Genomic DNA, 25,776 nt, shown 5'->3' on the forward strand with positions numbered 1-25,776 from the left:
TTTACATATTTCACATAAATATATACATAAACTCTGTAAAATATAATTATAGCAAGACCCTGGTGATTATTAACAAATCTTTTTAACACAGGTAAGCTGACATGAGAATTTAAATGTCAAATCTATTTGAAGAAACAAGTGCCTTCCATTTTATCTCCACTTCCTGGAAACATGTTTATGGAAGAGCTCTTTGTACTATTTAGCCATCTAACATACTGTGAATGGGACTGTATGACTGATTAATTAGCAGGTGCTGCTGTTGTCAAGGTGCTTAGGATACATATTACATTCTGCATGGTGTTTTCTGAAGCTTCTACTGTAGATACATTATAATGATAGTAATAGATGTTCTTATTACAAAACCCAATAACATAAAATCTGTTTTACACTTGCTTTTATGGGGCCCTAAAATGCTGAAATATTGTACCAACACCAGTCATAGTCAAATCAGAAGATTTTGTACAGAAAGTGGCATCTCTGATCTTCATTCCTTCTAGTGCCTATTGTTGATTCATGTCTCCTCATCACTGCACCTAATGTGTGTCTGTCAGGAGTTGCACATTGCTCACAAATATTGCACTTTAGAAATTATTGTGTCATACCAATATTTCCTCAGAGAATTTGTAGGGATTGACAAAAATAGTTGAGGGCCTGAATGCCTCTCATTCCAAATAAGGAACCATAAGAACAGCAAATAAATATTGCCATAATTATTAGCGATGGCCGAACATGCTCAGATAAGGTGGTATCAGAGCATGCTAACTGAGTGTATTTGGTGTGCTCAAAAATTATATTTGACTCACAGCTGTTCGACAACTGCAAAACATGCAGGGATTGCCAGTTGGTTAGGCAATCCTTGCATGAGTTGCAGTTGTCAAACAGCTGCAAGGCATGTAGGCGCGTTGCCTCGAACATATTATTCAAGCATGCCGAAGACACTCGGTTAGCACCTGAGCATGCTCGGATAACACCTTATCAGAGCACGTTCACTTATCACAAATAATTATTTAAGGTAGTTAATGAATAGCTCCCAACTGTCCCAGATTCATCGGGATTGTCTCGGAACTTCATGGCTTTTTCCCGGCTTCTAATACTCACCCCATACAGATAAGACTGTTGGTCAACCCTGCTGATATAGGCAGATTTGGATGACTTTATTTTGATAAATATGGTCCCTTTACCTTCAACTAGCTTTTCCTGGTGGTTTATGGCAATAAAATATTTATTGCAGCTGGATAGGAGAACTACAAATCCTCTTATCTGCATGTTCTTCTTTTGATTAGCCAGGCTGACAACATCATGTGTGTGTCAAGCCACAATGATGATTTCGTACTAGCCCAGCTAATCAAAATAAGAGACAAAATTTACCTGGCTGATGGACTGGAGCCCTGCAAATCAATTCTCACATTTGCAGTTTTAACATTATTGATTTCTGGTGGGCAATTCACTAGAATGGACAAACATCACTCAATTCACATTTGCTTCTTCCTATGTCAAACATACTGATTCCCATGCCTTCATTTAACACAAAACTGTTCTCAGCTCTCTCACAAACTGCCAGCCACAGTCTCCTCTCTCACACAGATTCATCTCCATGCCCCAAATATTCCAAGACTATTTCCCTAGCTTTTGCTTTTCCACAAAGAGCTTCCCTATATACCCTGCATGTAAATTGCTCTCCATATTCCCCCTTCTCACGGACTTCTCCCTATGCTCTCTCACACACACATACACACTGTTCCCTACGCTTTTCACAGAGTCTTCAACATGCCTGCCACCTCTCTCCTCTCACTTACATCACACAGACTGTTCTTTACGTCCCCTCTCTACTAGAGGTGGCTAAACACAGTAAAGTTCAGCGTCTGTACCAAACACCTTCAGTTCATGCACAGACACCGAACACTGACTTTACCAGGAAGTTTGTGTTATTGCTCGGGTGACTGTCGCACTGTCATGTGTATGATAGCGCGGCAAACACCGCTTCTGATCGGCGGTAAAATCATCACCGCTGGTCAGACAGCAGCAGTTCCCATGCTGTCGAATGACAGAGTGAGCCTGCAGCTATGATCAGAGGTATAAAATTTACCTCTGGTCATTGGTGGACTACTGCTCCCATCAGCCGACGCCTGCTGCAGCTAAAAACAGTGAGAGCAGGTGTGGCTGCTGATGGGAGTATTCATCAGCCGATGCCTATGCTCTAAATTTAAAAAAATGGCATGGGTTCCACTGTAATTTTGATAACTAGATGGGGTCCCGATTCTAACGCATCGGGTATTCTAGAATATGCATGTCCACGTAGTATATTGCCCAGCCCACATAGTATATTGCCCAGCCACGTAGTATATTGGCCAGTCACATAGTATATTGCCCAGCCACGTAGTATATTGCACAGCCCATGTAGTATATTGCCCAGTCACATAGTATATTGCCCAGCCACGTAGTATATTGCCCAGCCACGTAGTATATTGCCCAGCCACGTAGTATATTGCCCAGCCACATAGCATATTGCCCAGCCACGTAGTATATTGCCCAGCCACGTAATATATTGCCCAACCACGTAGTATATTGCCCAGCGACGTAGTATATTGCACAGCCCACGTAGTATATTGCCCAGGCACGTAGTATATTGCCCAGTGACATAGTATGTTGCCCAGTGACGTAGTATATTGCCCAGTGACGTAGTATATTGCCCAGTGACATAGTATATTGCCCAGTCACATAGTATATTGCACAGCCACATAGTATATTGGCCAGTCACAAAGTATATTGCCCAGCCACGTAGTATATTGCCCAGCCACGTAGTATATTGCCCAGCCACATAGTATATTGCCCAGCCACATAGTATATTGCCCAGCCACATAGTATATTGCCCAGTCACGTAGTATATTGCCCAGCCACGTAGTATATTGCCCAGCCACGTAGTATATTGTACAGCCCACGTAGTATATTGCCCAGCCACGTAATATATTGCCCAACCACGTAGTATATTGCCCAGTTATGTAGTATATTGCCCAGTGACGTATTATATTGCCCAGTGAAGTAGTATATTGCCCAGCCACGTAGTATATTGCCCAGCCACATAGTATATTGCACAGCCCACGTAGTATATTGCCCAGTGACATAGTAAGTTGCCCAGTGATGTAGTATATTGCCCAGTGACGTAGTATATTGCCCAGTGACATAGTATATTGCCCAGTGACATAGTATATTGCCCAGTGACATAGTATATTGCCCAGTGACATAGTATATTGCCCAGTCACATAGTATATTGCCCAGTCACGTAGTATATTGCACAGCCCACGTAGTATATTGCATAGCCCACGTAGTATATTGCCCAACCACATAGTATATTGCCCAGTGACGTAGTATATTACCCAGTCACGTAGTATATTGCCCAGTCACGTAGTATATTGCCCAGCCACGTAGTATATTGCCCAGCCACATAGTATATTGCACAGCCCATGTAGTATATTGCACAGCCCATGTAGTATATTGCACAGCCCATGTAGTATATTGCCCAACCACATAGTATATTGCCCAGTGACGTAGTATATTGCCCAGTGACGTAGTATATTGCCCAGCCACGTAGTATATTGCCCAGCCACGTAGTATATTGCCCAGTCACGCAGTATATTGCCCAGTGATGTAGTATATTGCCCAGGCACGTAGTATATTGTCCAGGCACGTAATATATTGACCAGCCATGTAGTATATTGCCCAGCTATGTAGTATATTGCCCAGTGACGTACTATATTGCCCAGTGAAGTAGTATATTGCCCAGCCACGTAATATATTGCCCAGCCACGTAGTATATTGCACAGCCCACATAGTATATTGCCCAGGCACGTAGTATATTGCCCAGTGACGTAGTATATTGCCCTGTGACGTTGTATATTGCCCAGTCACATAGTATATTGCACAGCCACGTAGTATATTGGCCAGTCACGAACTATATTGCCCAGCCACATAGTATATTGCCCAGCCACGTAGTATATTGCCCAGCCACGTAGTATATTGCCCAGCCACGTAGTATATTGCCCAGCCACGTAGTATATTGCTCAGCCACGTAGTATATTGCCTAGCGACGTAGTATATTGCCCAGCGACGTAGTATATTGCCCAGCCACGTAGTATATTGCACAGCCCACGTAGTATATTGCCCAGGCACGTAGTATATTGCCCAGTGACGTAGTATATTGCCCAGTGACATAGTATATTGCCCAGTGATGTAGTATATTGCCCAGTGACATAGTATATTGCCCAGTGACATAGTATATTGCCCAGTGATGTAGTATATTGCCCAGTGACATAGTATATTGCCCAGCCACGTAGTATATTGCACAGCCCACGTAGAATATTGCCCAGTGTCATAGTATATTGCCCAGTGATGTAGTATATTGCCCAGTGACGTAGTACATTGCCCAGTGATGTAGTATATTGCCCAGTGACGTAGTACATTGCCCAGTGACGTAGTATATTGCCCAGTGACGTAGTATATTGCCCAGTGACGTAGTATATTGCCCAGCCACGTAGTATATTGCACAGCCCACGTAGAATATTGCCCAGTGTCATAGTATATTGCCCAGTGATGTAGTATATTGCCCAGTGACGTAGTATATTGCCCAGTGACGTAGTATATTGCCCTGTGACGTAGTATATTGCCCAGTGACTTCGTATATTGCCCAGTGACGTAGTATATTGCCCAGTGCCATAGTATACAGCACAGAGCCACGTAGTATATTGCACAGAGCCACGTAGTATATTGGCCAGTCACGTAGTATATTGCCCAGCTACGTAGTATATTGCCCAGCCACATAGCATATTGCCCAGCCACATAGCATATTGCCCAGCCACATAGCATATTGCCCAGCCACGTAGCATATTGCCCAGCCACGTAGCATATTGCCCAGCCACGTAGCATATTGCCCAGCCACGTAGCATATTGCCCAGCCACGTAGTATATTGCCCAGTCACGTAGTATATTGGCCAGTCACGTAGTATATTGCCCAGCTACATAGTATATTGCCCAGCCACGTATGTCACAGGTTAAAAAATAAAAAATAAACATATACTCACCTTCTGAGGGCCCGTTGTAGTTCGGTCACATGACTGTGACATCATGGCAGGTCCTTCTCGCGCAGGACCTGTCATGACGTCGCGGTCACATGACTGTGACCCGAATCTAACGCATCGGGTATTCTAGAATATACATGTCCCCGTAGTATATGGACAATGATGATTCCAGAATTCGCGGCAGACTGTGCCCGTCGCTGATTGGTCGAGGCAACCTTTATGACATCATCGTTGCCATGCTGTGCCCGTCGCTGATTGGTCGAGGCCTGGCAGCCTCGATCAATCAGAGACGCGGGATTTCCAGGACAGACAGACGGAAAAACCCTTAGACAATTATATATATAGATAGAGGGGTCCCCACACCATATTTTTTAATTATTTAAAACAAATCATTTAAAAAAAGGCATGGGGTCTCCCCATTTTTGACAACCAGCCAAGCTAAAGCAGGCAGCTGGGGACTGGTATTTTCTGGCCAAGGATATTTCCCCCTCCACCTAAAAATAGCAGCCCGCAGCTGCCCAGAAAAGGCGTAACTATCAGATGTGACATTTTTGGCGCTTTGTCCGGCTCTTCCCACTTGCTCTGTATTGTCAGGTGACATCAAGCCCATGGATTACTAATGGAGAGGCCAAATAGAAATTTGAGGTTGACAGCACAACTGACAAAACGAATGCCCTAGTTCCACTGGACCCAAGTGGAGGAGTACATACCATGCATTGAAGTGAAGGACAGCATCCCATCCAGGTGAAAAAAATCTTACTTTATTGTGCCAAAATGCAATGTTTCAACCACAAGGGTCTTTATCAAGCATACATAACGCATGCATATTGGTCAATCGCATGCATGAACGTCACTGTGGACCTGGTGATTGGTCCTGATAGGACAGATGGTATTTATTTACGTTCTGATTTTCTGCATGTGACAGTTGTATTATATATGGGTGGAATTATGCATTATATGGCATGTATATGGCAATGTGAATAGTTTTTAACATTATATGTTGTATAGGATGTAAGTTTTATACTGTTAATGTTATTATCAAACACTTATGTAAATTGTGTGGGCAGTTCTTATTGGTGGGTGATTTTCCACTTCCTATTTAAGGCTGCCATTTTTGACTTATGTATGCTTGATAAAGACCCTTGTGGTTGAAACGTCGCATTTTGGCACAATAAAGTAAGATTTCTTCACCTGGATGGGATGCTGTCACTTCAATGCATACTAATGGAGAGGCGTCTATAATACACCCATCCATTACTAGTCTTAAAATTACATGGTAAATAAAGGCACACCCAGAATAAAGTCTTTTATTTGAAATAAAACAAAACACTTTTACTTTTTTGTTTAAAAATAACAAACACAGTTATACTCACCTAACGACTAATTCCACTGAATCCCTCATCTACTGTAATAAAACAAGCAAACAAAAAAAAATATCCCTCACCTGTTGGACGTTCTGTCCCACGCCGTAATCCATGTCTGGGGGATAAACAGTTTTCAACAGTGACTAGCGGTGAAGTCATCGAGGTTACTGCTGGTCAATGAGGCTGCGTTCCCAGCCAGGCTGAACTGCGGTGACCTTAGGGAGATCCCCGCTAGCACCGTGAGAAAGTCTCACGGTGGAGAGGCGATTTCATCGCAGTTCACTGGGAGAATTTCACTGAGGTGAACTCGCCTCCGCACAGTGAGACTTTCTCAAGGTGCTAGCAGGGATCTCAAAGAAGTCACCGCAGTTCAGCCCAGCTGGGAATGCAGCCTCAGAGACCATCAGTAACCTCGATGATGTGATCGCTAGTCACTTATGCTGCGCTCACAGCAACTTATTCACCAGATGTTCTCAACCTGGACGGTCGCATTTTGTCACCGTCCAGGTTGAAAACTGTTTATCCCTCAGAGATGGATTACAGCGTAGGACAGAATGACGGACAGGTGAGGGATATTGTTGTTTTTTATTTAAATTTTTTTAATTATAGTAGATGAGTGATTCAGTGGAATTAGGCGTTAAGTGAGTATAAAGTGTTTTGACCTATTTAAATAAAAGACTGTCTTTATTTACCATATAACTATATGATTAATAATGGAGAGGTGTCTTATAGACACCTCTCCATTATTAATCCATGGGTTTGATGTCATCTGACAATACAATGTTGACATTGTTAGGGCGGTCTGCAAGTCAGACCCTCAGGGATATTGGATGGCTGCCAAATGTGTGAGTTTCTCCAGAGAAATGACGGACCGGGACAAATGGAGATCTGTATCAAGCCGTAAGTTTATTCCAGGAAGTACATTCAGTTATATACACTTTTGAGTAGGCGTATACATCATGTTTGAGCGCAAATCAGCTGTTTATTACATATGAGATCATCCTTAATTCGTATGTTTATTCCTAATAAGGCCAGAACGGTAGACAGGTGATTCTTACACAAGAAGTGGACTATGGATAGACATGTAGTGTTGGAGGTCCTAAGTTCCATCTAGATTGGCCTTACCCTGTCAACAACTTTAGTCAATAGTCAGCAGAATCAGTCTCAGCAAAGGTGAAACATGTCTGGACATATTCAGAGACATATGTATGAATTATGAGAATACATTAAGGTGGTCCCTGATTTCCCTATCAACATCAACTGCACAAATATGAACCTCACTTGCCACAGCTACAGGGCAAGTGAAAAGAGCCAGGCAAAGCGCCAGAATTGGGGAATCTAAGGCCAGCGTCACACTCAGAGTATAAAAATACGGTCTGTATTTTACGGCCGTAATACACCAGAAAAGTAAAAAAATGGTGATCCGTAAGTACTCCGTAGGCAGGGTGTGTCAGCATATTTTGCGCATGGCATCCTCCGTATGTAATCCGTATGGCATCCGTACTACGAGATTTTCTCGCAGGCTTGCAAAACCGACATACGGACATACAATGGATCCATGTGTTAAAAAAATCATAAAAACATATATACTGATTATATATATATATATATATATATATATATATATATATTTCATACAGCGCTAGATAGCGTAAAAGCCGGTAATTCAATTGCCGGCTTTTGCTATCTCCTTCCTAAACCCGACATGATATGAGACATGGTTTACATACAGTAAACCATCTCATATCCCTTTTTTTTTGCATATTCCACACTACTAATGTTAGTAGTGTGTATGTGCAAAATGTGGGGTCTGTAGCTATTGATTTAAAGCGTTAGATCGCGGAAAAAATTGGCGTGGGCTCCCGTGCAATTTTCCCCGCCAGAATGGTAAAGCCAGTGATCCCAGGCTTGAGTTCATATGAGGACAGCCAGCAGAGGGCGCATCACCGCAACTGAAGGTAAATCCAGGTCATTGACCTACATTCCATTCATTTGCTGGGGTTTTACAGACAGAAGCACAGCTGCATTATAGCAGAGCTTCTGCTTGTAAAAATAGTTAACCCCTTCAGATGGATTTACAGCATGGGACGTTACAGAACAACGGAATGTATGGGATATTGTTGTTTTTTTATTTTACCTTTTTTACAGGACGAGGGTCTTCAGGTGGATTACCAGAATAATAAAATATTACAAAAACCTGTGTATTTATTTCATTAAAATACTTTGGAATAATGTGTGTGTGTGTGTGTGTGTGTGTGTGTGTGTGTGTGTGTGTGTGTGTGTGTGTTTTTTAACCATTTCCAACTATTGGATTAATAATGGATAGGTGTAATAATTGACGCCTCTCCATTATTAATCTGGCTTAATGTCACCTTACAATAGCAAGGTGACATTAACATATTACCCCATATCCCACCACTACACGGGAATGGGAAGAGAGTGGCCAAGTGCCAGAATAGGCGCATCTTCCAGATGTGCCTTTTCTGGGGTGGCTGGGGGCAGATGTTTTTAGCCAGGGGGGGCCAATAACCATGGACCCTCTCCAGGCTATTAATATCTGCCCTCAGTCACTGGCTTTACCATTCTGGCGGAGAAAATTACGTGGGAGCCCACGCCAGTTTTTTCCGTGATTTAACCCTTTAATTCAATAGCTACAGAGCCCACATTTTGCACATACACACTACTAACATTAGTAGTGTGGAATATGCAAAAAAAAAGGGATATGAGATGGTTTACTGTATGTAAACCATGTCTCATATCATGTCGGGTTTGGGGAGGAGATGGCAAAAGCCGGCAATTGAATTACCGGCTTTTAAGCTATCTAGCGCTGTATGAAATATTAATATATATACATATATGTGTCTCACTTACATATATATATATATATATATATATATATATATATATATATACATACCCCTATACTATGTGTAGACATTTATCTTAGCCATTCTATTCTAACCTGTCAGTGTGATTTTACTGTACACTGCACTGAATTGCCGGCTTTTCTAGAGAACACCGCTGCGTATTTCTCGCAAATCACACTATTGGTCCGTGTGTAATCCGTATTTTTCTCGCCCCCATAGACTTTCATTGGCGTATTTTTTGCGCAATATGGTGACAAACGCAGCATGCTGAGATTTTCTACGGCCGTAGAAGACCGTATAATACGCATCAGTAAAATACGGCTGATAGGAGCAGGGGCATAGAGAAGCATCGTACCGTATGCAATCCGTATTTTCTGCACCTCTCTTACGTCCGTAAAACACGGTAGTGTGAAGCCAGCCTAATAGATGCACCTTTTCTGGGTGGCTGCGGGCTGCTATTTTTAGACTGTGGGGTCAATATCTATGGCCCCTTACCATCGTGAGAATACCAACCCCCAGCTGTCTGCTTTAGATGGCCTGATTGTCAAAAATGGGGGGGACCTCATGCCGTTTTTTAAAAATGTATTTAAATAATTAAAAAATACGGCATGGGGACCCCTCTATTCTAGATAACCAGCCTTGCTGAAGCTGACAGCTGAGAGTTTTGCTTGGCTGGTTATCAAAAATCAGGGGAACCCAAGCCATTTTTTTAATGTTTTTTTTTAAATTTATTCACAGCGCAGGCGCTGGCTTATGAATACACTCATCAGCAGCTCCTGCTCTCAATGTTATTGGTGTCAACAGCAGTCGGCTGATGGGAGCAGTAGTCCATCAGCTAACACCAGTGACCAGAGATAAACTTTATACCTCCGATCACAGCTGCATGCTCACGCTGTCTTTTGACAGCATGGGAACTGCGGTTGTCTTACCAGCGGTAATGCTTTCACCGCCGATGAGAAGCTGTGTTTGCTGTGCGGTCATGCACATGACAGCGTGGCAAACACTGGATGTTCGGGCCCCCAATCAAGTGAAGAGGGTCCAGGATCGGGTCTGGGTACTGTCCTGGTACCCAAACTTTTTGTAACTGTTCGGCCAAATCCGCCAGACCCGAACATTCAGGTGTCTGCCCAGCTCAACTCTCATCCACTACCTTTTTGTGGCTAAAGACCAGAAGCTTAAGGCCAGGGTCACACTTGCGACTGCAATGCAAGAAACTCAAGCGCGTCTCTCACATCAATACCTGGCACTGCCGCCAACACTCAGGACCGGAGCATTCAGCTGCATAGAAATACATGCAGGTGCATGCTCCGGTCTCGAGTGCCGGCGGCAGTGCCGGGTATTGATGCGCGAGTTTCTCACATTGCACTCTTAAGTGTGACCCTGGCCAAACAAAAACATCTGTCCTATTATTCAAAAAAGCTTCACATTTAAAAAGCAGATGACTTCTCGTGCTAGGTGGCACTTTCAGCCCATCAACATGTTTGACAGTTTCACAAATAACTGAATAATTATAAAGTAGGTGGCTTACATTATAGTTAAACTATAACAGAATATTCAGTGAATATTCTTAACGTGCTAAAGTCATCACAAATTAATAGAAATCCAGTGGTTCAGTGGTCAGTACTATTGCTTTACAGAATAGCGGACTTGGGTTCAAATCCCTCCAAGTACAACATCTAAATGGTGTTTGCATGTTCTCCTTGTATATACGTGAGTTTCCTCCTGGTTGCTTTAGTTTCCTCCCACACTCCAACAGCATATTGATAGAGAATTTAGATTGTGAGCCTCAATGGGAAAAAGATACGTCTGTAAAGCGCTGTGCAATATGTTGACGTTGTGGCAGCGATGACTTAAAGGCCTCCTTAGCACCATCTGCTCACCATGCGGTTTATCTTCATGTCTGACCATCCCACTGAGTCTGCTTCATGCAGCACTGTTGCACCTGCATGTGACTTCAATCTAGCCTTAAGGGGTCATGGCTGGTCTCTGCAGGAATTTAACTCTGCTGTTTCCTGCAGAGATTAGGTATCCCAGCATATCCTGTGCCAGCAGCTCCTATAATTGAATGCGCCTCCTATCATTCCTCGCACAAACATTGGTGCCTGCTCCAATAGTAGCCGTGATGTTGGGCTGTCTTACTACCCTCGTTTTGACCTTCAGTAACTCACACCTGCCCATCTGACTCTGGTCAACTGTTGCTGAGACTGCCTTGGGAGTGGCACATTGTTATTACTGGTGGAAAAGTCTATTCTCACCATTAGAGGCTTTAGCAAATACCTGGTAGTCACTAAGTTACACTCCTTCAAAGTAATCGTGGCAAAGTGGGTCCACACCCACCAGTTTTACAGATGCTTTATAAACAAACATAATACCACATAGCTCATTGCCACCACTTTTTCTGTAACTACAGGAAGATAGCTGCCGGACAAGTTCTCGACGGGAGATATGCATCATCAAGATTAGTAGCCTTCATGATGTAAGCCCGAAAAGTAAAGGGCAGAGCAGAGCCTCCCCCCACGGCGTGGGAGGAGGCTAGCATGACAATGGGTTGGAGTAGGTGGGGGCATCTGTTAGTGGGGGTGGTACTTTTGGGGATCAATTATATGGCAAGGTTATGGGTGGGGCCCCCTCACTGGGGTCAATTTTGGTCCCTCCCAAGCGCACTTGATGGTTCTTGGATATATTTTGGTATGGATTTAAGGGGAATTTTGGGGGGTCATGGTGGCTCTTGGCGATAGCTTAAAGTGGGTTATAGATTGGTCTGGGGGACCCATTGGGATATGGATTCAACAAATTTGGAATTTAATATGATTCTGGATCTGGTGAAATGTGGAGGGGAGTTACGGCAAGGGTTGGCGAATTCCCAGGAAGTTCAAATGAACATTGGAACCGTTGTGGTTATGGTGCTCCTGAGCCAGTGGGGTAATGGCTGGGAGTAATTGATTGTATAATTTATTTTCACTTTTTATGGTTTGGTAATCACCAGATTTTGGGAGCTTCAAGGACCCTCTTCCCAGCATGTTCTTGTTATTCATTGTTTAATGTTTATTATTGCATGTTTTATTTTATTAAAGGCTGCTGTGACCATAATTATCCAAAAGAATTACTGTTTTATTTTAAAGGGTTAGTAAATAAGGGGAGGTATAGTTAACCCCTTCGTGACAGAGCCAATTTTTACAACTCTGACCACTGTCAATTTATGAGGTTGTAACTCTGGAATGCTTTAACTGATCCCGCTGATTCTGAGATGGTTTTTTCGAGACATATTGTACTTCATGTTAGTGGTAAAATTTCCACGATATGACTTGCGTTTATTTATGAAAAAAATGGAAATATGACTAAAAATTTTTTACATTTCACAATTTTCAAACTTAATTTTTATGCCTTTAAATCAGAGATATGTGGCACAAAATAGTTAATAAATAACATTTCCCAAAATGTTAACCTGTCCCCAAAACTGTTTCTGTCCAGGTTTATTTCATGAGTTTTTTTTTTTTTATTCTGTGGAAGCATGGTTGAAAAGCAATGTCTGACTTTCATTTGTTCATTTTCATAGATCTTTTATTATTACTGTTGTCAGATCCAAATTACTTCTGTGACCATTGTGGATTTTTCTGCCATTATAGGAGGGGTAACAACAATTTTGACCACATGTGTATATTTATATTGTAAGGGGTTGGCATGCTTAGCTGCTTCCTCAGGTAGACACAGGAACCATTCTGGTAGAGAATCACCTGCTGGTTTATTGGGGAGAATATAAACCATGGCAGGGTTCAGCAAAATAAAGAGAGCCTTACTGGCATAACCATAAAACAAAACAAAAACACAGTCCATTCCCTGCAGGATTCACCTGCAGTTATCTAGCACAGTCCTATAGCTCTTCCGGGAGCTATGTGGGAGTTCCTGCTCTCCCAGTACACAACACATACTGACTCGCATGGCCAGGTACTGTATTTAACGCCCATGTGATGGTCACATGACCTTGACCTCACAGGTCCTGTCAGAACTCTGCATGTCGAGATACGGTGGTACTCCACCCACCCGCTCTATGGAGGTCCACTAAAACCAGCCTATAACATAGTTTTCTATTAAACCTCTCAGCACTTAGCGTGCTGCAGGCAAAAACACTCTGGTTTTACATCACTGACTGCAGTATGTGCAGTGACACGCATCTCCCTTCACATAGTATGCCAGCGACTCTGTCACATATTCCCCCCTCTGCCCAAAGCCGGGAGTTTTGGCATCTTCAAACACCAAACAGGGAATACGGGAGAGAGAGCATCCGCATTGCCATGTAACTTCCCTGACCTATGCTGTGAGAGTTTCCCAATCCAACTTCTGAAATATCGGTTTGGACCACGAAATCCTTGCTGAAGTCTGGTGCAACCAGAACCGATGCTTTCACAGAGCCCGCTTCAGCTCTTGAAACGCTATCTCTGTGTGAGGAGTCCATTTCACCATCGTTGACTTGGTGCGCACCAGGAAATCTGTTAACAGTGCAGCAATTATGGCAAAGTTTGGGCTAAAATGCCGGTAGTACCCCACAATCCCAAGAAACGCCCTCACTTGCTTCTTGGAGAGCGGTTGCGGCCACTCCTGAATTGCCTCCATTTTATTCAACTGGGGCTCGATTTGGCATTTCCTGATGTTGTAGCCTAGGTACCTGGCCTCTTCCTTCCCTATGGCACACTTCTTGGGATTTATGGTAAATCCCGCTTTCTTCAATGCATCGAGTATCACCTGTACCTTGGGCAGGTGCGAACTCCAGTCAGGGTTAAAGATGACAATGTCATCCAAGTAGGCTGCTGCATATTTCTGATGTGGAGACAAGATTCGATCCATCGCCCTCTGGAAGGTAGATGGGGCCCCCCGGAGTCCGAAGGGCATTCTGGTGTATCACGCTACAGAGAGAAGAAATAACCTGGGAGTAGACCCTCTGGGTCACAGTCCCAGAGCCCCCAAGGGCGAGCAAACCTGGTGGATGCGCCCCCTATACAGGGAGCGTTAGGAGCACGATCTAGGAGGATGTAACCACAACTGCCAGAGCCAAAGGGATGACTGGGTCAAGACGAAGTAGCAGGATGAAAGGGAATATGCAGGAACCAATGATGGCTGAGGCGGAGAGCTGAAAGTAAAACAGAAATGGTAAATGACGGTAACACTGGAGAAAACGGACACAGGGAAGGACCATAGGACATAGACAGGACAAGACTGGGAAAGGACGGAGATAGGCATCCATGGCCTGTGAATACTTATCACGCTACAGAGAGATGAAATAACCCAGGAGTGGACCCTCTGGGTCACGGCTTCTAAGCCCTCAAGGGCAAGCAAACCTGGTGGAAGCGCCCCCTGTACAGGGAGCATTAGGAGCAGGCCCTAGGAGGATGGAATTGCAACTGCCGGAGCCAAAGGGACGACTGGGTCAAGACGAAGTAGCAGGACGAAAGGGAATATGCAGGAACCAATGATGGCTGAGGCGGAGAGCTGAAAGTAAAACAGAAACAGTCAATGACGGTAATACTGGAGAAAATGGACACAGGGAAGGACCATAGGACATAGACAGGACAAGACTGGGAAAGGACGGAGATAGGGAACACAAAGGAGTGGTAAAAAACTAGCAAAGAAGGACAAGGGCACGTAAGGCCGATATCAGAGAGAAGGGCCTGAGGACGACAAAGGGACACCAAACCAAAAGGCAAAGATTTACAGGCGCCTTACCTGAACAGAAATACTTGGTGGGTGCCACAATATATTGGAGGCGGAGCCACCGGGTCACGACCTCCCAGAATCCCAGGCAGCGGAAGAAGCGCTACGGCACATGCGCGAACCGCCGAAGCACCTGGAGCCGGAGAAGCTGGGCAGAATGCGGCCAGGAGAGATGTCGGGAGCATGCCGGCCAGATAGGTAAGTATGAGCAGTCGTGACATGGTGTACTGAAAAACACCCATTCGGCATCAAGAAGGTTATCTTCTCCTTGGCGCTCTGTGACATGGGGATCTGCCAGTTGTGATGTACCTTGCAGGTCCCAGTCGCTCAGTGAGTTCATCCACACAGGGAATCGGGTACGCGGCAAAACGGGGCACCTCATTGAGATTGCGGTAGTTATTACAAAACCATCATTCACTATTGGTCTTCGGTACGAATACAATGGGACTTGACCGGCCACTTCTTGATACCTCTATCACCCCGAGGACCAGCATTCTCTTCACCTCCTTTGAGATCATCTCCTGGCTTGCTTTGGGGATTCTGTAGGGTTTGAGGTTTACCTTTACATGCAGTTTCGTAACATCTTGTTCCACGACCTGTGTGCGCCCTGAAAACTCCGAGAACAGGTCATGGTTCCACTGCAGCCGTTCTCAACACTGTTGTTTCTGGGCCAGCATTAGCATCTCAGAGATCATGACCTCCTCAGTCTTGGCTTTGGGACGGCATACAGGCAAGGTGCTTCCAGCGGTTCATGGTCCCACCAAGGTTTGAGTGGGCTCACGTGGTATACCTGGTGTGTACTGTTGAGCATTCCGATACCGCAAGTATCGGGTATCGGCCGATACTTGCGGTATCGGAATTCCGATACCGAGTTCCGATACTTTTGTGGTATCGGGAATCAGTATCGGATCCATATTAATGTGTAAAATAAAGAATTAAAATAAAAAATATTGATATATTCACCTCTCCAGCGGCCCCTGGACATCACCGCTGGTAACCGGCAGGCTTCTTTGTTTAAAATGAGCGCGTTTAGGACCTGAGAATGACGTCGCGGCTTCTGATTGGTCGCGTGCCGCTCATGTGACCGCCACGCGACCAATCACAAGCCGCGACGTCATTCTCAGGCACTAAACTCCTCATTCTAGGAATTTAGGACCTGCGAATGACGTCGCGGCTTCTGATTGGTCGCGTGGCGGTCACATGAGCGGCACGCGACCAATCAGAAGCCGCGACGTCATTCTCAGGTCCTAAACGCGCTCATTTTAAACAAAGAAGCCTGCCGGTTACCTGCGGTGATGTCCAGGGGCCGCCGGAGAGGTGAATATATCAATATTTTTTATTTTAATTCTTTATTTTACACATTAATATGGATCCCAGGGCCTGAAGGAGAGTTTCCTCTCTTTCAGACGCTGGGAACCATCAGGATACCTTCCGATACTTGGTGTCCCATTGACTTGTATTGGTATCGGATATCGGTATCGGCGATATCCGATACTTTTCGGGTATCGGCCGATACTATCCGATACCGATACTTTCAAGTATCGGATGGTATCGCTCAACACTACTGGTGTGGCTTCCTGTGACCTGGCTGGTCTACCTTGTAATTCACGTCTCCGAGTTTTTCCACCATCTCATGTGAGCCTTGCCATTTTGCCAAAAATTTGCTCTCGACCATAGGTCTCTGGACTGAAGTTTCCTTAGCCTCGCTGATCGGTTGTATACCCTCGCTTGGGCCTCCTGTGCCTGGAGAAGATGTTCCCTTATGATAGGAATTACATGTTCCATCCTTTCTAGCAGCTGGGCGACATGCTCAATGATACTCCGGAGCGGTGTGACCTCAAGTTTCCTTGGCAATGTCCAGTAGCCGTCGTCCATGTCGGCCGTACAGAAGCTCAAAAGGAGAGAAGTCAGTGGAGGTCTGTAGGACTTCTCTGATAGAAAAAAGCAAGAATGGGAATAGATAGTCTCAGTCCTGTCCATCCTTCTCAATGACCCTCTTGAACATGGCCTTCAAGGACTTGTTGAAGTGCTCCACCAGCCCATCAGTCTGAGGATGGTAAACAAAGGTTCGTAGCTGGGTGATCTGTAGGACTCTGCACAGCTCCAGCATCATTTTGCTCATAAATGGGGTCCTCTGGTCCATCAAAATCTCTTTGGGCAAACCGGTCCTGGCAAAGATATGGACAAGCTCCTGGGCTATACTCTTAGCTGAGGCATTCGGCAGTGTCGCTGCTTCCGGGTATCTGGCCATGTAGTCCATGACCACTAAGACATACTGATGGCTGCGTTCTGATTTAATGAGGGGACCTACCAGGTCAATAGCAATCCTCTCAAAGGGGATTTCTATCACAGGCAAAGGCACTAAGGGGCTTCAGAAGTGAGAGGTAGGAGCAGTTATCTGACAGGTGGGGCAGATCTCTCTATAACACCCTGGCCAATAGAACCTCTGTAACACTCCCTCCTGAGTTTTCTCTACCCCCAGATAGCCACCCAAAACACATGAATGGGCCAAGTCTTCCCTCCACCGGTAGGAACTAACAGCTGCTCTACTATCTCTCCTCCCCTCAGTTTGGTCACCTGATACAATAACTCGCCATATACTGTAAAATGAGGAAGCCTGGTGTCTGCCCCAGCTCTTGAGCAACCCCATTGCATACAGTCACATTCTCAAATGCTCCCTTCAATGTAATGTTGAGTAGTCCCAAAGTTCTCTTTGGGCTCCTCTAAGTCAGGGAAGCTGGGCTCCTCTATTATCGTCTCCTCCTCCTCTCCAGCGAGGACGCATTGGGGAGACTCATTCACTTCTCATTTTGATGTAGTCGCCATCAGAGGGGCCTGGCTTTTGACCGGGACACTCTGTACATCCCCCTTTTGCCACAAGTTCCAAAACAGAGTAAAATCCCGCCCCAGGATGACAGGATGGATTAAGTCCTTTACTACCTCAACCTCATGGACTCTATCAACACAGTCTGTTCCAATGGTTACGCGGGCTACAGGGTAGTCCTTGACATCTCCGTGTATGCAGCAGGCACCCACAAAATTATTAAAGAATAACTGGTGGGCCAGTGCAGCGCTGTTTAGGGTCACCAGACTTCTAGAGTCCAACAGTCCTAGAACCATTACCCCATTGACGGATATGGCACACGACTGGGGACCCTCGCCAGATTGACAGTCCACACAGTAGGCTGGTTAGGCATAGTAGGAGCAGCTTCGGTCTACGCTACAGTCCACAGACTCAGGGGGCACATGACTCCAGGCAGCGACGTGTCCAGAATTGTGACACCGCCAACAGACCACATCCTTCATAACAGGCTTATGTGACCCCTCAGCAGGGTTTGGACACCCCCAGTTGTGGGTCTAGATACCCTCTGTGGTGAGCCTGCCCCTTTTGGGTATCCCAGTATGGTGAAGTAGTGGGTCTGGTTTCCCAAGGGATTTCTCCACAACACACTCAAAACACCATGTGTAAGGGGTTGGCACGATTAGCTTCTTCCTCAGGTAGACACAGGAACCTTTATGGTTTACTGGTGATGACATAAACCTTAGCAGGGTTTAGCAAAATAAGCAGAGCCTTGCTGGCATAATAGTAAAACAAACAAAAACACAGTCCATTCCCTGCAGGGTTCACCTGCAGTTATCCAGCACAGTTATTTAGCTGCTCCAGGAGCTATGCGGAAGTTCCAGGAAGCAGGGATCCCTCAGCAGCTTATTCGGTAAGCACTATAACTTGCTGAATAAGCCCTGACCCAATCAAATTCGCTAATCTCTAGTTATCACCAGCCCTATTGATCGCAGTAATCCACCCTCCATTTGCCTGCCTATGTGATGACAGTCTGGAACTTAGAGAAAATGCTATCCCTTCCACATCCTCCTCTGCTTCCTTCGCTTCTTCTAGTACCGCCATCTCCTCCCGCAGGCTATCCAAAGTCTGCTCCAGCATATAGATGACCGGAATAATGATGCTGATGACAGCGGAGTCAGTGCTAACCAGCTTAGTAGCCATTTTGAAACTGTGCAGAAGGGTGCAAAGGTCCTTAATCTGTGCCCACTCTGTAAACATGGTATGTACAATGTCCATAATGCATTGGCCCAGGCTATACAGCATGACATACTGCGTCAGGGCTCATTGCTGCTGCCACAGTAGCTGCAACATGTGCAGAGTGGATTTACACCGTGTCAGCATATCGCATGTATACCTGTTAGCATGGACAAAGACCTCTGTATCGATGCAATTTGATGACCTGAGGGGAGCGAATGGCGGAAATGAGCACACAGCTGATGTGCTTTCTGGAGCAGCTCATCCAGGCCAGGATAGTGGCAGAGAAATCGCTGTACCACCAGGTTGAGGATGTGAGCCATGCAAGGAAGGTGTGTGAGCTTGCCTCGCCATAGGGCTGCCACCAGGTTCATGCCATTATTGAACATGGCCTTTCCTGGATGCATATTCAGCTGAGACAGCCATAGATCAAACTCAGCCTGGAGAGCTGTCCACAACTATTCAGCTGTATGACTGCGATCTCCAAGGCATATCAATTTTAAGACTGCCTGATTGTGGTGAGCTCTGGCTGCGCAGTACAGAGGTGGTGGTGATTTGCTCTGCACTGTTGGAACATGTGTCTCATTAAGGCAGAGGATGAGAGTGCAGGCGGAGACCCTAGAGGAGATAGAAAAGGAGACAGAAGCAGTGGAGGAAATGTTAAATGTAGAGGTTTGTCCTGCTAGCCTTGGGGATTTCAAGACTTGTGGAGCAGCGCCTGCCCCCACAGCCACCAGAGTCACCCAGTGCCCAGTCAGTGAGATGTACCTCCCTTGGCCGTACATATTCATCCAAGTGTCTGTGGTGAAATGCACCCTGGCAGAGATTTAGTCAAGATGTAGTGCAGGCAAAACTTTCTTAGAAAAGTAATGGCAACTGGGCAATTGATACTGGGGGACTGCGATGGCCATCAGCTTTCGGAAACCACCTCTATCTACCAGGCAGAAAGGCAGCATTTCCATGGCCAACAAATTGGAGATGGTGGAGTTCAACCTCTTAGCTTTGTCATGCATAGGAGGAAACAATCTTTTACGTCACCACAACTGCGGAACCATGGGCTGGCTGCAGTGCTAAGAGAGGGCAGAGTATGTTGAACCATAAAAAGTGCTGGACTGTGAGAGAGGTGCAAGCGGAGAATTTAAGGTGGATTCAGGAAGTTGTGGTGTGATTGTTCTCGGAGATCGGTCAAAAACAGGAGGCATGTCTGCTCCATTATAGCTGAAGGCAGCCTCTCAGTCAGCATGACTGGAGCCAGTAAAGTACCTGAGGTTCTGCGGTTGAAGACCTTTGTCTCAATAGTTGGCACGGTAACAGAGGAGGAGGAAGAAGCAGCAGATGCGATTGATGGGGCAGCTGACAGTTGTTGAGGTCTGCTGGTCTGCATTTTTGCTCAGTGGGATTCCCAAAGTAACGCATGTTGATTGCGCATGTGAAGGTTCATACATGTAGTAGGCAAATTATTGCACTTTTTACCTCGACTCAGTTTTTTTTTGCAAAGTTGGCAGATTATGTGAGTTGGCTCATCCTTTGCAGTGTCAAAAAAGGCCCAGTATAGGCAACCCTTGCCACCACTGCGAGCTGCTGGTCACAGCCACAGTTGTGGCTGAGGATGCATTGCTCATCATGGCTGTATCATTACAGGTCTGCAATGTAGTACAGTCCGTGTGAGCCTCAGATATCTGAGTCTCATCAGGATCACTTCCCCCTTAGGGGTTAACGTCTGATGACGAGGGTCAGGATGCTGTCAGATCGTACTTCGTCCCGCCCCAGATCCAAGAAAAAAATATTTTGGGCATCGGTACAGATTTCCTCCTCTTGACTCTGTGAAGCTTTTGAGTACACTTCTGAGGACCATTTCATAGAATGTGTGAACAGCTCTTCAGACTCACCCATCTGTGGTTCCATATAGTTAGTTGTACGGTTGGAGAGTCAGGACGCAGAGGGAAGCAAGGGGAATTAAGGGGAATTTGGGTGCCACCTCTGTGAACTGTACTGGGTGTGATGTTGAGGTGGAGAAAGAGAAATAGAGGCCACTTGAAGCTGCGCGTGCCATCCACTCGAGCACATGCTGTTTCTGGCGCTCATCAATAAGGAGTACCGCTGTGCGGCTGCCAAAGAAAGTGGAGTAGCCCATCCAGTAACAGAAATCGTCAGTTGTCTTTGCATAGGAAATGATGTTGGTTCACTAGTGCTTTCACAAACATTACCACCTACCCCATGTACACCTTGAACACCAAATCTAATTCCCCTTCCACCACAGCCTCGCTTTTCTGCAGGCATGTTGCTCAGAAAGTGTGGTAGGAGCACAGTATTAGCAACAAAAAATTAGATTTTAAACTCTGCACCACCTCTGCAAACAGTTGAATTTAAGCGACAGTAAATTCCAAGGTGAAATATGGCATGCTGTATCGTGTTAGTCACAGAAGAAAGAATTGTTTAAGTGTGAATGAGGCCTATATGACAAAGATATGCTACAAACAATTTGAAAGTCACTGTATGACGTTAGGAACAGAAGAATTTTTTGGTGGCCTCTGGATAAGGTATCTATAACACACTAGATGCTGCAAACTATTTGAAAGTCAAGTCTCCAACTATATGACACTAGGAACAGAAGAAATTTTTGTTGCCTCGGGATCAGGCCTCTACAGCTTAATTTTAACTCCGCAAAATGACAAAGTGTGATACGGTGGGCTGTCTAACTTTTTGCAACTGAAAAATTATAATGTTTTTTTAATGTCCCTTAGGTCTACAGACAGATTCATGTCACCTCAGCACTTAATGACAAGGTTGGATACAGCAGGCTGTTTCAAATTTAGCTAGTGAAAAATATTATTTAGAATGCTATACTAGTGAATCTAGCACAACAGAAGCAGTGCACAACACACTTGTAGGACATGTGCCCTGCTGGCTTTGTCTGTGGACCTCAGTAATGGCAACGACAAAAAATACTGGAAGGTAAATTAAACAGCCACACTGGACACTAATTAGCTACACTATCTGACTGAAATACAACCGCCTAAAGGTACCGTCACACTAAGCGACGCTGCAGCGATACCGACAATGATCCAGATCGCTGCAGCGTCGCTGTTTGGTCGCTGGAGAGCTGTCACACAGACAGCTCTCCAGCGACCAACGATCCCGAGGTCCCCGGTAACCAGGGTAAACATCAGGTTACTAAGCGCAGGGCCGCGCTTAGTAACCCGATGTTTACCCTGGTTACCAGCGTAAAAGTAAAAAAAACCAAACACTACATACTTACCTTCTGCTGTCTGTCCCCGGCGCTGTGCTTTCCTGCACTGACTGTGAGCACAGCGGCCGGAAAGCAGAGTGGTGACGTCACCGCTCTGCTTTCCGGCCGCTGTGCTTACACAGGGCAGAGAAGCAGAGCGCCGAGGGATAGACAGCGGAAGGTAAGCATGTACTGTTTGGTTTTTTTTTACTTTTACGCTGGTAACCAGGGTAAACATCGGGTTACTAAGCGCGGCCCTGCGCTTAGTAACCCGATGTTTACCCTGGTTACCAGCGAAGACATCGCTGAATCGGCGTCACACACGCCGATTCAGCGATGTCAGCAGGAAGTCCAGCGACGAAATAAAGTGCTGGACTTTCTGCAGCGACCAACGACATCACAGCAGGATTCTGATCGCTGCTGTGTGTCAAACTGAACGATATCGCTAACCAGGACGCTGCAACGTCACGGATCGCTAGCGATATCGTTTAGTGTGACGGTACCTTAACTAAATACAGTAGCTGAAATCTTGCTGCTAACAGTGCCAGCATCAGGAGCAGCCTCTCTGCGCTGTCAGTCTCAAAATGGCGCTAAAACAAGGTGTCTAATATTTATATGGAGAGGGACATGTGATAGCAGTCAATGACACAAGCCGTTGTGTAAGGTCATTGTGGGTGCTCCCTGCCCTTGATTGGTTCGCCGCAATGTGCACACAAAGTTAGGAAAAAAAAGAATTACTGTTTATAAGAACGCCATGCCTCTGAGCTCTGTAAACCCCTTCCCCTCAAACACGTGACAAATGCTCATGATACACCACCATTATAATTGCTAAAGTGCTGAAAATACTTTTGTGGCAACCTAGATATTTTCCTCCAATTTTTACCTAATATTACAGATTTTTCCAGATTTTTAAAAACTTTGATCATGTTTCTGATCACTAATCCGAGTGTGCCATATTTGTGCCAAATTTATGTTTGGCTATCATTTTACGAATATATTTGCTCATCAATAGTTACCACTATTTCCAGCAGGCCAAGTGAATTTCTTGGCAACAACTTTCAGTGTAGATGAGCCCTTAATTGACGAGTTACAGCCAATCTGCCACCTCTGATTACCTGCAGCAGGCCCGTGACTGCTATGTTTAATTAATAAAAAACAGATACAACTGTAAACCAATCTAATAAAACAATGTCTCCAGACTACCTAACAGCATTCTCATTGACCTGATAGCTGTGATGTAGTACACAATGTTGGGGGAATATGAACAAACTAAAGTTCCCTAGTGCTTTTGATTCTTTTTTTTTATGAATTGTTATACAAAATAATTAGCACAAAAGAATACAAGCTGACATCTATAAGAACTGTAAACCTACAGAAAGGCTACTTCATATTTTAATTAGCATTTATCACAAAAATAATGTAAAGTATTGCTAATACATTCACAAATTGAAGCTCAAGTTAAATATTACTCACCCACTATAATCCTGACAAGACGCAAACTTCCGTCACTGACAATACATTAAGGAAGTAATATTGTAAAAAAAAAAAAAACAGAGCTCACTGAATATGACCTACTGCTTGGATTTATGTCTGCCTTTATGTAGAATAGAAGGACGTAGAAAGATTCATTGCTCTAAGGGTTGTGAAGGAATTCAGCACAAAAACCAGTCTTACCAGTAAAATTGAGAACTCAACAGCTAAGGCGCATGTGTACCTAAGCCAATAATTTTCAAAGCTAAACTTTTTTTTTTTTAAACAAAGCAATACAGCAATATGACTGTTATTCTGAACAGTTAAGCAAGTTGAAGATGAAATGATCTCTAAAAGGGCTAAAGTTAAAGATGACATTTCCTTTGTATTTTAGGTAAAACAATTACATTTTCATGTTTAACACCTATTGTGAGGTATTGTAAAATGTTTAAAGCCGTGGTCTCCAACATGTTACATGTGTATGGAGAATAGAACATAGTGTAACTTCGTACAATATATAAAGCAAAAAGGTAAAAGTTGTTCAATACTTGGCTTTAACTGTGGAATGTTCAAAATTGTGGTTCAACAGAGGGGCATACCTTTAAATGGATGGTTTTGTGTGAGTGTAAGCAGGTCAATTGGATGCAACAACGCAGACAATGAGCTTGAAGTGGTAGTCAACCGACACGATGTGTCTAACAGAGAAAAAAAAACTAGTTATGGTTATATTTGAATACGCAAGTACACAAGATATGATAGGTAATAAGAGTAATATAGCTTTTTATGACGCTTACTACATTAATAGGGATATCGTATTTATTAATTATAAAAATATTTAGAATTGAGAGTCCTCAGTGGTTTATACCTTTTAGTATCAACCACTGAGGACTCAATTCTAAATATTTTTCTATCTACTGGCTAGCACGGTACCAAGATATATATCTTTCCTGTATCACTCTATTTATATACACTATCCTTAATATCTGGCAATTGAACGACTAATTGGGCCTGTATATCTCAACTGAACAAGCACCACTCCAAGTACTAGACCAATCATCGTCATATGCTTTCGTAGGTGCCTCTGTTTGTTACACTGGTCCTAAGGGGGGGTTACCAGTATTTCCAGTTAGGCCGCAAGTCCCCAATATGCGAGTCACTTGGTACCCAGTGGGTTCCTCGCACTGACCGTCTTCATTTCCTGAAACACCGCCCCAGTCCACACCCTGTTCCATACTTCTACTCTGGAGCCAATCGCCTGATTCACCCTGGACTTCTCAGCACAATAGACGTTCCATTCTATCCAAAGACTATCGTCTGACCTTTCAATGCTTAATAGGCAGAGAAAGGATTTTGGGTCTTGACCGGCAAAGTCTGAACTTTGGTGATTGAACAAGAATGCCTCACTTGCTCTGGTATCCAGTCACTCTCAGGTGACTCTACTCTGGGTTTAACCCAAACTCTTTATTCTGCTCATACATCCCCCCCTTCTCAGGTCATGGCACCAACTGAGTTCCCACTTCGCCATCCCTTTATATTTAGTAATTGCACCGAGGAAGCCCACGCAAAACGCGCATCAGGGCTGGTTCCACAGCACTTCCATACACAGGTCATAATGGGTGAGACGCCCTTAGGCTACGTTCACACTAGCGTTCCGCTAGTGTGCGTCGCCTTAGCGTCGGGCGACGCAGCGGCGACGCACGCGTCATGCGCCCCTATGTTTAACATGGGGGACGCATGCGTTTTTGTGTGTTGCGTTTTGCAACACTTGCGTCTTTTTTGCCGCTAGCGTCGGACCAAGAAAACGCAACAAGTTGCATTTTTCTTGCGTCCGATTTTCGGCAAAAAACGACGCACGCGTCGCAAAACGCAGCGTTTTTGCGTGCGTTTTGCCGCGTTTTTGTGTGCGTCGTGCGTTGCGTCGCCGACGCAGCGGCGCGCAACGCTAGTCTGAACGTAGCCTTACTTGGTTAATTATCCCTGCCATGATCTGATTCTATGATGTGGATATTTCTGGGTCTGTTGTCCTTTTCTT

General features: G+C 44.8%; 1 protein-coding gene across 8 annotated transcripts in view; it reads right to left on the reverse strand.

Annotated features, from left to right (window-relative positions):
• The window catches only part of RPH3AL (rabphilin 3A like (without C2 domains)), a 682,151-nt gene that overhangs the window by 392,967 nt on the left and 263,408 nt on the right, over window positions 1-25,776 (reverse strand). Inside the window, exons 1-2 of one of the 8 annotated variants that reach the window (XM_069757355.1) lie at window positions 24,344-24,361; window positions 23,748-23,782 (exon numbers count right to left, since the gene is read on the reverse strand). The exons of 6 other annotated variants lie outside the window; for them this stretch is intronic. The gene's annotated coding sequence lies outside the window, so the exon portion shown is untranslated. Of the gene's footprint in view, window positions 1-23,747; window positions 23,783-24,343; window positions 24,440-25,776 lie in introns of those variants that run through there. One more of the 8 variants, XM_069757353.1, reaches the window with a different exon arrangement.

Source organism: Ranitomeya imitator, chromosome 3 (genome assembly GCF_032444005.1).
Source record: "Ranitomeya imitator isolate aRanImi1 chromosome 3, aRanImi1.pri, whole genome shotgun sequence".
Taxonomy (NCBI): domain Eukaryota; kingdom Metazoa; phylum Chordata; class Amphibia; order Anura; family Dendrobatidae; genus Ranitomeya; species Ranitomeya imitator.